This window comes from Carettochelys insculpta, chromosome 3 (assembly GCF_033958435.1).
Source record: "Carettochelys insculpta isolate YL-2023 chromosome 3, ASM3395843v1, whole genome shotgun sequence".
Taxonomy (NCBI): domain Eukaryota; kingdom Metazoa; phylum Chordata; order Testudines; family Carettochelyidae; genus Carettochelys; species Carettochelys insculpta.
The window spans coordinates 45,491,347-45,504,968 of NC_134139.1; the positions used below are offsets into that span (position 1 = coordinate 45,491,347).

Sequence of the window (13,622 nt, forward strand, 5' to 3'; positions counted from 1 at the left end):
GGCAGGGCTGGGCTAGCAGGGACTGTGGGGGGCACAGGCAGAGCTCGGGCTAGGGCTGGGCGAGCGGGAGTGCAGGTGAGGTAACGGGGGGCGCTGCTGGAGGGTGCCTCAGCAGCCCCTCGCACTCAGCGCTCAGGAGGGGACAGGGTGGGCACTAGGACCCGGGAGTTCCGCCGGCGGCGGCAGCTGGAACGCGGGCGCTAGAGCGCTGAGCTGCAGCGCGAGGCGGCAGGACAAGCGGCGGCAGCGGCCGGCAGACAAGTAAGTCCCAGCGCTGCGCTCGGCTGCCGCCGGCCGGGCCCCCGGCGCTGCAGGGGAAGGGGCCCGGGCAATGCGGGCTGAGCCGGGAGCGCCTGGCGCGGGGTCGAGCTGCGGCTCCGCCGGCGCTGCACACGAGCGGATCGCCCTGAGCCCGGGCTGCCCCATGGACCCGCCGGGAGCGGCCTCTCTGCGGAGCGTCCCTGCCCCGGTCGCTGCCCCCCCGGTCACTGACCCCCGTTCCTGTTCTCCGGTCACTGCACCCCCCGGCTCCTGTCCGGCCCCCGATCGCTGCCCCCCCGGCTCTGCCGGCGCAGCAGACCGGACTGTTTGCGGACGCCTTCAGACGGCCTCATCGCTGCCGCGGGTGCCCTCAAACCCTGCGGGGCTGCGCTCTCCTGCAGCTGCCGTCTCACTCCTTCCGCCCTTGCCCCCGCCCCCTTGGGCCTGAGCCCCGCTGCACTGCGCGGCTGGGCTCCCTTCCCGCCCGGCCTCGTGCCCGCCTTTGCCTTTGCTGTGCCGCGCCTGCTCACCTGCCGCATGTGCGCCAGCCCCTTGGTCCTGCTGCAGGCGCGCAGCGCAGCACCAGGGGGCTTTCTCCTTGTGTGTGTGTGTGTGTGGCTCAGGCAGGGCTCAGCTCTGCGTAGTCACGTCCGGCCCTTCGCAGGGCGCCGTGTGTGTGTGAGAGAGAGAGAGAGAGAGAGGGAAGGTGCTGGTGCTCCCAAGGTCACAGCGTTAGTCCCCAGTCCTGTGAAAGGGCCCGAGCATCGCTTGCCGGCAGCTCATGCAGCCAGTGTCACTGCGGTGGAGCGTCCAGTTCCATTACAGACACTCTTGGGCTGGACGTGCAGGCCACAGGCTGCCGACTACTGCTGTCAGCTTTGTGTGGCAGGAACTGGGTCTCATAAATATCTGTGCTGTGCAGCACAAGGGAGCCCACACCGCAAAGGTCATGCTATGTGACCTCCCTTCCTCCTGCCCAGAGCTGCCTCCAGGAGGGAGCGGCAAGTCCACCGTCTGGGATGGGTTGTGTTTAGGGATGGGACAAGGCCAGGAGTTCGGTGTCCAGCGAAAGAGAGGCAGGAAAGCATTGTGCTCAGGAGAAGAGGGAGATGATTGGGAGGGTGAGCTGGGCACTTGTCCCCCAGTGAAGGGTTTGCTTTCAGCAGTACAAGAGTGTGTTTTGTCAGTATGGCCAGAGCCAGGACTGGGAGCCAGGACTCCTGGGTTCTGTCCCAGACTTGCTGTGTGACCCTGGGTACATCACTACCCCTCTTTTGTGCCTCTCTTTCCCCCTCTGCCTTCCGGCAAGGTGGATCATGAAGCTGAACTGTCTGCAAAGCTTGCTGGGACCTGCATCCAGAATGTACGATTGGAGGCAAAGGGGACGTGCTTGCATTGCCTGCAATCGTACATTCTGGATGTGGGTCTCAGCAAGCTTTGCAGACAGTTCAGCTTCATTGTGCTGCACAGATATTTATGAGACCTGTTTCTTGCCACACAAAGCTTACAGCAGTAGTGGACAACCTGTGGCCTGCACATGCAGCCCAAGAGGTTTTGTTTACTATTGCCAATGTGCAAGGGTGCCAGATTCTGCTGGTTTTTGTCCACTTAGTTTTCTTCCTGCCTGCCTTACTAAAGTGACAGGCACATCAAGCAAGGGTTCATGAAGTGAAAGCAGCAGGCCTCATTGACTGTGAGAGCTGTGTGGTCTCTCTGTAACCAATCAAAGCACTGCTCTGGCTCAATTGGTGCACCGGGGAAATTCTAGGCATGCAAGTGCACTTGGCAAAATTACCCTTTCCTGAAAGACCTTCTTGGTTATGACAAGTTTATGGCCCACAGAGATGGAGGGCTGCTCAGATGGCCCACTCACTAGCCCAGGTTGTCCCTCCCTGGTTTAGTGTATTTAGAGGCAAGATACAACAAGTGGGTGTAACAAACTGGAGGGAGGGGAAAGTATTGATCAAAGAGCAGGGCTGTAGCCTAGCATTGCACAGAGATGGATGGATTTTGGAACCATCCACATGACTGCTGCTAGGAACAAAATGCTGGTCCTGGATTTACAGTGGGGCTAATATTAATGCTGGGGCACCAGCAATTAATTATGTGGGGCAGCAGTGAGCATAGGTTGTTAGAAGGACCCTGTGCTGTTTTCCAGCCATGATGGATTGCAAGGGTGGGACTCTGAGTAGAATAAACCAGGGTCCTAGCGGCCTTGTTCAAAACAGCAAGTAACCTCCTTCTGCTGCGTCAATTCCAGTGCAAACCCATCTCCCCTGGTAGTGTGCACATTTCTTGTCCTTCTGCGCAGTCCTAACCCCACTGAGGGGCATTCTGGGACCACAACAGCAAGCTGGCTGCTCCAGCGAGGATGCCAGCTCCTGCTTTGAGCACAGGGGTGTGCTTTGAGCACTGTCTGAAGCTGCCTCTGCAGTGAACTGAATGGGTCTGATACTCAACCCTCTGCCACTTGTCTCGTTGGCTGTGGCCACACTTGGCCAAAATTTCGAAAGGGACGTGCTTAGGGCCAAATCAAAGAATACTAATGAGGCACTGAAATGAATATTCAGCACCTCATTAGCATGCTGCTGGCCATGGCACTTCAGAGGTGCCGCATTTTGCTCCCGCACCACTAGTCTATGCGGGGGCCCTTTTCGAAAGGACCCCGCGGACTTTGAAATCCCCTTATTCCTACCAGCTGATAGGAATAAGGGGATTTTGATGTTTGCAGGGTCCTTTTGAAAGGGGCCGCATAAAGCCAAGCTGCTTACGAGCGAAATGCTGCACTTTCGAAGCACCAGGGCCGGCAGTGTGTGACTTCTAATGAGGTGCTGAATATTCATTTCAGCGCCTCATTAGTGTTCTCCGATTTGGCCATTAGCATGGCCCTTTCGAAATTTTGGCCAAGTGCAGCCACAGCCCTTGTGTGATGCTTTGAACTCCTCCTGGTTTCCCAGACAGGCAACCCAGAGGGACATTCTTTTGCACAGCGGGTTGCTGTGTCAGCTAGTCAAGTGACGCTGCCCTGGGGACAGCCGCTGAATTGCACTGGGCTGAGAACGGAAGGAGTGAGTCAGCCCTATGCAGTGAGCTCCCCGGATGGCTGCTGCAGCCCCCATCCTTTTCCTGCAGCTGTCTGTCCTGGAAGGCACTGAGGGGATGTTGGGTGCATAAGTGCAGTGGAGAGAGACAATGGGCTGAGAATCACCTTTCAGAATAGAACTACACGCTGGATGGCTCATGTAAGGTGACTCAGCCTGGGAATGGAATCCAGAAGTCCTTCCTGACTCCGTCACATGCTCTAACTACTGCGGCTTAAGACAATACTTCCTTCTAGACCTTGCCGTAGAACCCAGTGTTCTCATTCTGTACCCTGGGCTTTCACTACCAGCCCAGCCTTCCTGTTTGGGAGCAACTGTTAAGAAAGCTCCCTGTTCCTCCCCTGTGCAATGCAAGCACTGCACACCTGGACCTCAAAATCTCCTGGGGATAAGCGGTGCCCTGTATCTTGGAACTCTCTCCTGCCCAGAGAGGGAGCTCCGTGTGCTATTTACAGCCATTGCTAGCTATGCCCATTGCCCCTGAATGCCCCATACTGTCCCCTTTCCCTGGCACAGCAAAGCACAGCGGGCAAGACTTCTGGTGCACTTCCCTTGCTGTGTGGAGTTTTGTGTTGCAGAGATTATGTCCAGTTCACGTTCCTGCTCCAGTCGCCCATGGCATGAAGCAGAGGCCAAAGGGGGCAGCTTCCTTCGCTGCTGCGGGCTGGCTGTCTCCCTCTGTCCGTGACCTCCTGGGTGCTTAGCACTGGGCTCACTCACCCCCGTTAAACTTTCCTGTCCTCTTACCTACATGCCTCAAGCCACAGAGACATTTAAGTCTATAAACTACCTAATCCATTTCCCATGCACCTCACGTGCCCCCCAGTCCCTGGCAGGGATCAGTGCAGGACAACTCCTGCTCTCTGTGTGGCATGGGGGTCCCAAGATTTCCCTCTCTGTTTCTGGGGCTGAAGGCAAGCTGTATCCAGGAGCCCTGTCTATATCACTTTGCTTCCCACATCCAGAGGGAGGCTTTGGCTCAGCCATCTGTGTGTATATCTGGCTTAGCAGGGGCGGCTGCTCACTCCTGCTGTCCGAGTGGATCAGAGATGGAATTGACTTAAACAAGCCAGGAAAGATCTGATGTTGGAGCACATCCATAACCAACCAGGATTTCACAGTTGTCAAAGATCTGCTCTGCCCACTGTGGCATCTTACAACTTTGCTGCACCAGTGGAGACAACATTAAGATCCTCCTGCTCCAGTACCGCACAGGCCTGGCCCAGGAGCTTGGGGAGAATTGTCCTAGCCATGCAGGGCTTATGGCACTCAGCTCATTAGTTTAGATTCCCACCAGCAGAGGGCAGTGGCTCTCTAGATTGCTCATTACTATGGAACTGCGTGGAGCATAGGTCATCTACAAGTCTCCTCCGCGTCACTCTGTCTCGGGACAAAACTTCTAGCTGGCTCCAGAAGTACCCCAGTTGCTGTCCTTCAATCTCGGTAGGTCTTCTGCACGTTGTCCGAGGTCTCCCTCTTCTGCGTTTTCCTTGCAGGTTCCATGTGAGAGCTGGATGGAGTAGGCTGGATGATAGTTTTGTGAGTGTGTGGCCTAGCCATCCTCACATTCTTCTCTTGATTTCAGTGCCAAGTGGTTCTTGCCCTGCTCTGTTCCAAAGCTCCTCATTTGTGACCAAGTCTTGCCGTTGGATGTGAAGGATGTACCTCAGGCATCTGTTTATGAATGTCTGTCGCTTGTGATCTGAAGATGTTTCAGTACGCCAGGTCTCGCATCCATACCAGAGCATGCTCTTCCCATTTGTGTTGAAGACCCACAGTTTCGTCTTCACAGATATTATTTGTGAACTCCACATGGGATGGAGAGTCTTGGATGCAGCTGTTGCTTTCCCTATCCTGGCACTGATATCCTTGTGTGTTCCTCCATCTATGCCCATAATACTCCCCAAGTAGGTGAACAGCTCCACATCTTCCAGGTCATCCTCTCCCAGTGTGATGGTGGTGTTGTTGGACTGGTGGATCCTCATTGTCTTGGTCTTTCCCTTGTTAATCCTCACTCCAGTCATTGAGGCAGTTTTGTTAGTGTGTATTAAAAGCTTTTCCCTCACTGCCATTCCTGCAGTGTCTGCCTGTCTGTGCTTTGCCTCGGTTCTCAGGCAGAACAGCCCAGGTAGTTAGTTACACCTGTATAATTATCTGTCCTCACTGATTTTGTCATAGGGACAAGGGATGCAGAGCCAGGGCTCCACAGTTGAAATGGGGACTTGAAACTAATACCTGGATTTTCAAAGTCACAGGACTTAAGGGTGTAACCCCAGTAGGTGATGTTAAGTAGCAGGCTGTTATAATTTCTCCATTCAGCCTCTGGGGCGTCAAGGCTGTTCCCCACTCTGACACTCTGAGTACAGAAGGTGGGGGTCCACAAGAGACCTGAAAAACACCTGGCCTCTACAGGCTTTTGCTTCAAAGCTTTCCAAGGTCACAGATTCCCTGACCTTGGGAAGTAGCTGCTACCACTTGTGAAAAAAACCCAACCCTTTAAAACCCAAGAAGATACGCGTGGGTTGTGGGGTAACCCCAAGCTCTTAACTCTCTCTTAGAGTGCTTAAGAACAAAGAGGAGGAAACTAAGCTGCAGTCTGACAACTGACCTTTCAGTCTTAGCATGTCCATACAGAAACACTTCTTTAGGACAGGGGAATCAACTTATTGCCTTAAACAAAAAGTGTTTTATTCACAAAGCAAAAGATAAAGTACACAAATAAGGTGATAAAGTATATGTGGTTGCTACCTGTTCCAAAGCAACTGAAGAAAGTAGGTTAAAGCACAGAGAATCACTTCCCTGGGAATTAGTTTGGAAGTTACAGTGTAGTTTGGAGGGTTTGTGGGGGGAAAGGAGATATCAGCCATCCTAAGAAGTCCCGCACCACACCCAAAATAAAAAATAAACTGATTGCGTGTGACTAAACATTTCCTTTCCACTTACATATCTGTATGCCCAGGTCATGTTGTGGTCTGAATATTTACTGGATTCATTAAGACCTGCATAGGCTTAAAAACACATCTCTGTCTATCTCCTCTCTGCTCCATCCCCAAACTGCCGCTTTCTGCCCTTGCTCGGCTCCTCCTGTCCCCATTCCAGCCCTTTCCCCAAGCTCCTGCCCTGTCTTTTTCCAGCTTCTGCTTTCTCCACCAAGTGATGCAGCGGGCTGGGCAGGCTAGGGCTGGGTCATTTAGTGCTGCTGGTGGCAGGCCCCCCACTAGTCACCCTGAGCTCTGTGTCCCCCTGAAGTGTCCAGCTCTCCAAAGTGAAGGTCACTGGGGGTTGTCCCAGTCTGTTCTATGGCTCTTAAGATATAAGCCCAAACACTGGCAGAGCCAGGCTCAAGTTCCTGAATATCAGTGGAGAATGGACAGCATGGGCCCATGTAGGCCACCTATGCCAGCATGTTCACTTTTAAGGCTTTGTCACCCCGATGGTGGTTTAGTGCAGAGAGGAAGCCCCTGGGGCTCAGAGAGGCTATATGGCAGTTCATGCCAGGTAGTTATCTATCCACCTGGAGGAGTTGGCCTGTGCCTGTCCCTGCTACTGACAGCTGGCTGCCCTGAATGCAGGAGCGGTGAAATACACATGATTTCCTGGCCTGGAGCTGCTGACCTCTGTGGATGGGGATACCCACACATACCCCACACCCCTCAAGGCAACGTGCCACCACCCTCCTTTGGAGGACCCCTTCCACCACAGAGGTCCCAGGCAGGGGACAAGCTGAGTGGAAGGAACAGTGCAGCCCAAAGGCACTAGCTGGGGCATTTCTCTCTGACCAGGAACAGCTGTGACCATTTGCTAGATGGGTGAAGTGAGGGAGGCTGCTAGGAGGTTGGGCCTTCCTGCCTCGAGAGAACACCTTGTGATCTGCAGAGTTGTGTGAGGTGAAATGAATAAGTGTCAGGTTTAAAACAAACACGATGAAGTATTTGGAACTCGGCGCCAGGGGCTGTTGTGAAAGCCAGCACTATGTCTGGGTTCAGAAGCATTGGATAAGCGCATGGAAGGTAGGTCCATCAATGGCTCTTAGCCAGAATGGTCAGGGAAGGACAGAACCCCATTCTCTGAGTGTCCCTGGGCCTCTGACTGCTGGGACTGGACAGCAGGGGATGGATAGTCAAAATTGCCTCTGAAGCATCTGGCACCAGCTCCCGTCCCAGACAGACAGGGAGGATACACTGGCCTAGATGGGCCAGGGGTCTGACCCAGAATGGACATTCTAGTGTTTTAAAGTCAGCAAGCTAAGGTCTAGCAATTAGGGAGCGAATGGGTGAAACGCTGCTCGCAAGAAGGATCGCTGCCCCAGTCCTCAGGGCACCTTGCTGGCCTGCTGCAGCAGAGTCCAGAAAGCCACCTGTGATAATGAGCTGACAGCAGCCTTTAGCACAGAACAGGTCCTTATCTGAGGGGCTGAGATAAGTCAGATCCCAACCCAGGGCAAAGGGAGCTGCTAGCAAGACCTTAAGACTTTGTTTTTCCTTGTTGCTGCCTCCTTTGCTGTGAATTGCACCCAGGACTTTACTCTCTCCCACGGCAAGCCCTATGGGAGCAGCCCACTGGGGCCCGCTACCACCCAGCAATTGCCTGTGCAAGGTCATGTGCTCTCCTGGGGTGTGAAGAAGGACATGATTTTTCCTCTGACAGCCCCTCTGTCCAGGGCTTGACAGACATTGGTAATTGCTTGCAAGGCCAGACGGCAGAGTCTTCAGACCAGCTCTGCGGCCATGTCTGAAACTGTGAGTAGACCAATTAAAGTCAGTTTGCTTAAAGTTAGGCCTGGCCTTATGCCCCTCCAGAATGTGTTCTGCCACCTATTGATTTTAAGGGAGAAGAGTTAAAGGTGCTGATAAGCTTTTGCACTGTTTGAACAAAGTTAATTCACAAATAAAAATAAAAGCTACTTAAACGAGGGCAGGAACATGGCTTTCCACCGAATCTGCTGCTTCTGTCTTGGGGTCTGGGAAAAATAAAGTAAAACAAAACAAGCTAAAAATGTGTTGGGAAGACCAGATAGCCAGGGCTTTTGAAGTCTTTTTTTTTAACCGCCCACCCCACAAAAGGAATAAAGCAGATGGTATAATTTATTTCCTCATTATTTTGTCTACAAATTGAGCCTCATATTCGCCACACACTTTATTCTCTCGATTTCAGGCCATGTGTCTTTTTGTTGTTTATTTAGCTTAATTTTGACACAGTCCTTAAATCACATTAGCAGGCTTTTTCCTGTTTAGACTAATTTAATTTCTCTTTCTGGTTTTCTTACATTTGTTTGTAACACTTCATATTAAAAACAGCTTGACCTATTTTCTGTAGTGAATTCCCAACCCAGCAAACAGAGATATCCATTATTGTAACATATTATACCGTTTTACATACTTTTCTGCTTTTAAACTTACAAATAAAGTATATTTTTAAGTCCAGTCATTGCAACAGTTTCTGTCTCTTGCCACTTGGCTGGTGCAAGCAAGCCCCTTTCCCGTTGCCTGGCTGGACTGCAGCCTGGCTAAAAGCCAGATAGCTGAGCCCAGTGGGTTGGTTGTGGATTGGTTGTGGGTTGGTTGTGGACTGTGGGTTGGTTGTGGATAGCAACCAGAAGACTGAGTGAGGATATGAGCAGGTGAGGATGTTTGCCTTCTGGGTGGTGCTAGTGCTCCCAATCCTGGAGCTCGGTAGATTGCCAGTTACTGTTTAATCAACTCTTAGTGTGAGTCCTGGAGACATTTCTCATTTCCATCAGGCTAGGCAGCACGCAGGCTTTTCTTGCTACTTCAATTCCAGCCTTTGCCACCTCCGGACTGGATTGCGGCAACACAGTGTGTGTGGATGCACCTTAAATGCCAGCAAAAGCTGGTGCTGCCTGCCCAGGGAGAAGTCTTCTCAGGCACACATGCTGACAGGGCTACAAGATGCCTCTTGCAGGTGTCTGGATGATTCCAGACCAGTGAAGCCCCAGGTAACTCAGGATCTGCCTGTTTGAGAGACTGCCTCCTTCCCACGCTGTAGTGCTGAAACTGACATAGACTGTTTCCAGATCTGAAGAAGTGGGTCTGCCCCATGAGAGCTCGTCACCTAATAAATTATTTTGTTAGGCTTTAAAGTGCTACAGGACTGCTGTTTTGTTTGTAATTGAGATAGTGGCATTACTCCAGTGTGAAGGTGCAGGGGCAAGGAATTCGCTGTATGGGCCTCTTTGGAGGTCTCTTCCCCCAGCTCCAGACTAATCCAGGTCTGCTGACCTCTGGCTACACTGCAAGGGTCTTCTTTGGAGGAGGGGGAGGTTGCTCAGAGTGTCGTTTTGAGAGGGGTGAGGGGGCTGTAAAATTCAGTCCCTTCCAATTAGATGTTTGTAGAGTCATTTCTCCCTATTTGTAGTGTGCCGTCATGGCACTGTGCCTGCATGTGTTATGGCTTGAGAACATGCTAACATGATTGGATGTCGGGAAGAATGTTGGGAGCGGCTAAGGCTGTGGAGCTCTCCAGCTATTTGGGGAGTGTTTAATAATAGCTCAGCAACTGCTTAGATCTAAAGAGAAGAATTTTTGGGAAGCAAGACATGGAAGATCTCCCTTCCCGAAACACAGATTAAGCTGTAGGTTCCTCTGTTTAGGCAGAAGATAAATACTTACTGGAGAAAGCTACTCAGGAGCCATTGTTTCAGGCTGTGTGTAGACTCAGGCATAACCGTGGCAGCTAGGGACTTTTTCCTCTTTTTAAAGTGAAGAGTAAGAAGCTGGACCCTGGAGTCTGCGGTGAGGCCTAGCTCTGTAGCTGAAGCACCTACAGGTGGTGGATACAGCTGCCCCCATTTTTGGGGCAGTAGAGCTCTGTGCATTAGCCATGCAGGGGAGAAGGTGTGAGAGTCCCACTTAATGCTGAGGCCTTTTTTCAATCCACATGTTTCAGGGAAGGACCAGGTATCCCTGGCTGGGAAGCAGGTTAGCCAGATCCAGCACCTGCAAGGCTCTGGGAGTCGGTAGCTCCAAATTCCTGCCCACCCACAAATGCAAGTGGCTTGGTGACATGTCTGGATGGGAAGCCCAGGACTCAGGAATGCTTGCAGTAGGTGACCATAGCTCCATGTCCCAAACACGGGATAGGGAGATATGGGGGTGGGGGGGCTGGCTCCTCCAAGCCCCAGGGAGCCAGGAAGGAGGCAGCAGTCCCCAGCACTTCCCGGGAGCCCAGGGAAGCCACAGTTGCTGGTGATTCCCCCAGAGCCCTGGGAAGCTGCAGCTGCCAACGACCCCCCCACTTCCCAGAGGCTCAGGGATGTGATTTCCACCAGCTGCTGGCAGAAAAGGTGTGGGGGGGGGGGGACGGCCCAAATACGGGACAAGCTGTCCCTTTTAAAAAAATAAGTCAGAATGCCTTTTTGGCATCCCAAGTACAGGACCGTCCCGCCCAATACGGGATGGATGGTCACCTTAGTTTGCAGCGATACATCCTGGTGGCAAAGCTTGGCTGGAGTGAGCTAAGGGCATGCCAGCCCTGAGCCCAGACCTTGGTTTGTCCTAGTGCAGGCTGTCCGATTGCAGCCTGGGGGAGTCTCCCAGCTCATTTACCAGCCGCTGGTTGTCAGGCCTGGCCCTCTGCTTGTTACCAGCTGCTGGGCCAAGCAGGTGGTGAAAACACAAAGTTACAGTGCATCATGGCAGGCACAGCCAGGCAGGGTTCCTCCAGCACCCTGCTACCCCAGGGCCACAGGCTGGCTTGACAAGCCCCAGGAGTGCAGGGAGTAGCTACCCAGGAGCGTGGAGCTAGGTTTTGAGGGAGCAGTGGTCAGCAGGAGGGGCCCATTCCGCCATGTAAATGTCCATAAACATGCCCAGATGCCAAGGTGATGGGCACATTCTTAGAAATCCGTAAGAACCCCCTGTGTCTGAAGCACTCAGAGACAGGGGAGGCCATACAGCAGCGGCAGCACCTGCACGTGAGTGCTGGAGGGCACAGACTCTACCACAAGGCCCATAAAGTAGGACTCTAGGTGCTGTCTCGTGGGCATATGAGAACAGGCGTGGAGAGCTGGGCTCTGAAGAGCTGCCCTGCCCTGTAGGGGTGGAGGAGAGGGGAGCTGCCCTGCCAACCAATCAGTCCTGCAGTCTTGGAGTGAGGGGCCCTCTGTGACAGCTCCCTCCCCTGCAGAGGCCTTGATCTTTCCCATCTCTCCCTCATTGCTCTTGAAGAGCCTGGCGGGGCTCCGGCAGCCACTCTCGGCAGAGTTCTGCTTCTCTTCAGCACCCCGGCTCCAGCAGCGAGGAGCGGGCGCTCCCATGCACGGGCGGGATGATACATACTGCTCCGTCCAGCCAGTCACAGGTTGAGGGGCCAGAGTAAGGGGGAGAGAGCGATGGCTGGGAGGCGGGCGGCTTGGGACTGGGTGTCCATAAGCCCAGTGTGCCGTTCCCTCCGCACCTGTGCCAGAGCAGCAGGAAACAGCTCATGGGCTCGATGGGCTCCCCCTGGTGCCCCTCTGCTAACATGAGCCCCCATCGTGGGGCTCGCGGGGCTCTGAGCTTGGTCGCTCCCAGGTGATACATATGGGGGTCTCCTTCCCTCGGGCCCTGCTGAAAGCATGTAGTGCCTGAGGAGTTGTGGGGTGGGGGTGGGGCACGTGCTGCTAGCTATGCCCTCAGGCTCAGCACTGCAGCCAGGGGGCTGTCCCTCGGCAGCCAGATTCCCCTCCCCTCCCCTCCCCTCAAGTGGTGCCCTGAGGCCATTAATTATTGCAGTAGAAGAGCATGAATGTGCGCCCCGTGTTGGCCAGGGAGCAGGCACTGGGCAGACGGGTTTGTTAGAAGTGAGGGTTGGTGAAGGGAGCTGCAGGGTGGGGGGAGGAATGAAAGAGGAGGTTAGATGGGTGGGAGGTGGAAGGGAGGAGTGGCTGGGAGGACGGTTTGGGAGGCTGCTGGTGTGGGGAGTGGGGAATGGGGCTTAGCGGGAGGTAATGGGAGAGGCTGCTGGGAGGGAGGCTTGGAAAGGGAGGGTTGGGGAAGGAGGTACAGAAGAGGCTGCTGGTGGGAGGGAGGGGCTGGGGATTGGGGAGGGAGAGGCTGCTTTGGTGGTGAAAGAAGCAGGGAAAGGGGGTTGGAGAGGCTGCTGGCATGGGGGAGGGAAGTGGGGAAGGTTCATTTCCAAAGGTGGCACTGTAGCACACTTGGCAGAGCGGAGTCCCCCCCACTAGCCTGCGAAGCAGGTTGAACTGAAGGCCCTCTACAGGCTATAGGAGGGTGGAAGCCCCTGACCATGAGCCCCTGCCTTGCTTCCCGCAAGAGCAGGCGGGCGTCTTCTCCCATCCATATAGAGGTGACCTTCAGTCTCAGAGTGGGGTGGATGGAGGATCCTGGCCAGGAGCAATGTCCATGACCCCGACAGTGTCAGCATTTAGAGTCTCTGCCCCTCAAAGCCTTTAACTCGCATTCCCTGCCAGCTGTGCTAGACTGCCCTGGCGGTCGTATCATGGCCAGGGGCTCACTGGAGCTGTAGTTTGGACTTAGCTTTGTGCCAGTCCCACAGACCCAGCACTCTCCCTAGTCTCAGGGCCAGCACACACCCCTGAGTCTGGCTCTGTGGTGGGGCTGAGCTGCCCGCAGGGCTGCAGCCTGACTCAAACAATGTGAATTTGTTTGTGCCCACTGAGCCGAAAAGCAGAGCCCACACCCCCACTGCACCGGCATTGCGCCAGGCTGTGGCTGGGATGGCTGTATCCCGCAGGGCCCCAGACAGATGGCTGCACCGGTGCCAGAGGGAAGGGGCCAGCAGCACAGGCTGGCACAGATAGCACAATCTGGTACCTGTTTGTCTGAGTGCCCATCACCGGGCTTTCTTCCTGGGCTGCCCTTCTGGGCACAGCAGGAACAGCAACCCGCTGAAGCTCCAGCTGCGTCGTCAGAGGCACAAGTGGGCTGCCTCGCCTGTGCACCTGAGGGCGCAGCGAGCGCTCTTAGCGGCCACGGGGTGTCTGGGTGCAGTGACAGCCCTGTCTGCCTGGAGGTGAGGGACGCGCGGGGCGGGGGGCACAACTGCCGCTCTGTTTCTAGGAAGGGAAGGCTGGTCTCTGGGTCCTACGCACAGGCGCTGTCTGTTCTTCCCCAGGAGAGGGCAGCCATCATGCGTCTTGGCATGGCCAGTAAGCCCAGGCTTCTCAGGACAAATTTTTGGTGGCCTCACCATGTGGCCACGCAGTCTTGCAGGTGGCTGCCCTCATATTTTTGCCTAAAGCACGCGGTGGCTGGGACCTGAAGCCTCACCCCTGGGGGA

At 54.4% G+C, this 13,622-nt stretch overlaps 1 protein-coding gene across 1 annotated transcript in view; it reads left to right on the plus strand.

The window, feature by feature from the left end:
- Positions 1–200: 200 nt before the first annotated feature.
- Positions 201–13,622, plus strand: part of SLC29A1 (solute carrier family 29 member 1 (Augustine blood group)) — a 63,484-nt gene continuing 50,062 nt past the window's right edge. The window contains exon 1 of the mRNA XM_074989777.1: positions 201–261. The gene's annotated coding sequence lies outside the window, so the exon portion shown is untranslated. The remainder of the gene's footprint in view (positions 262–13,622) is intronic.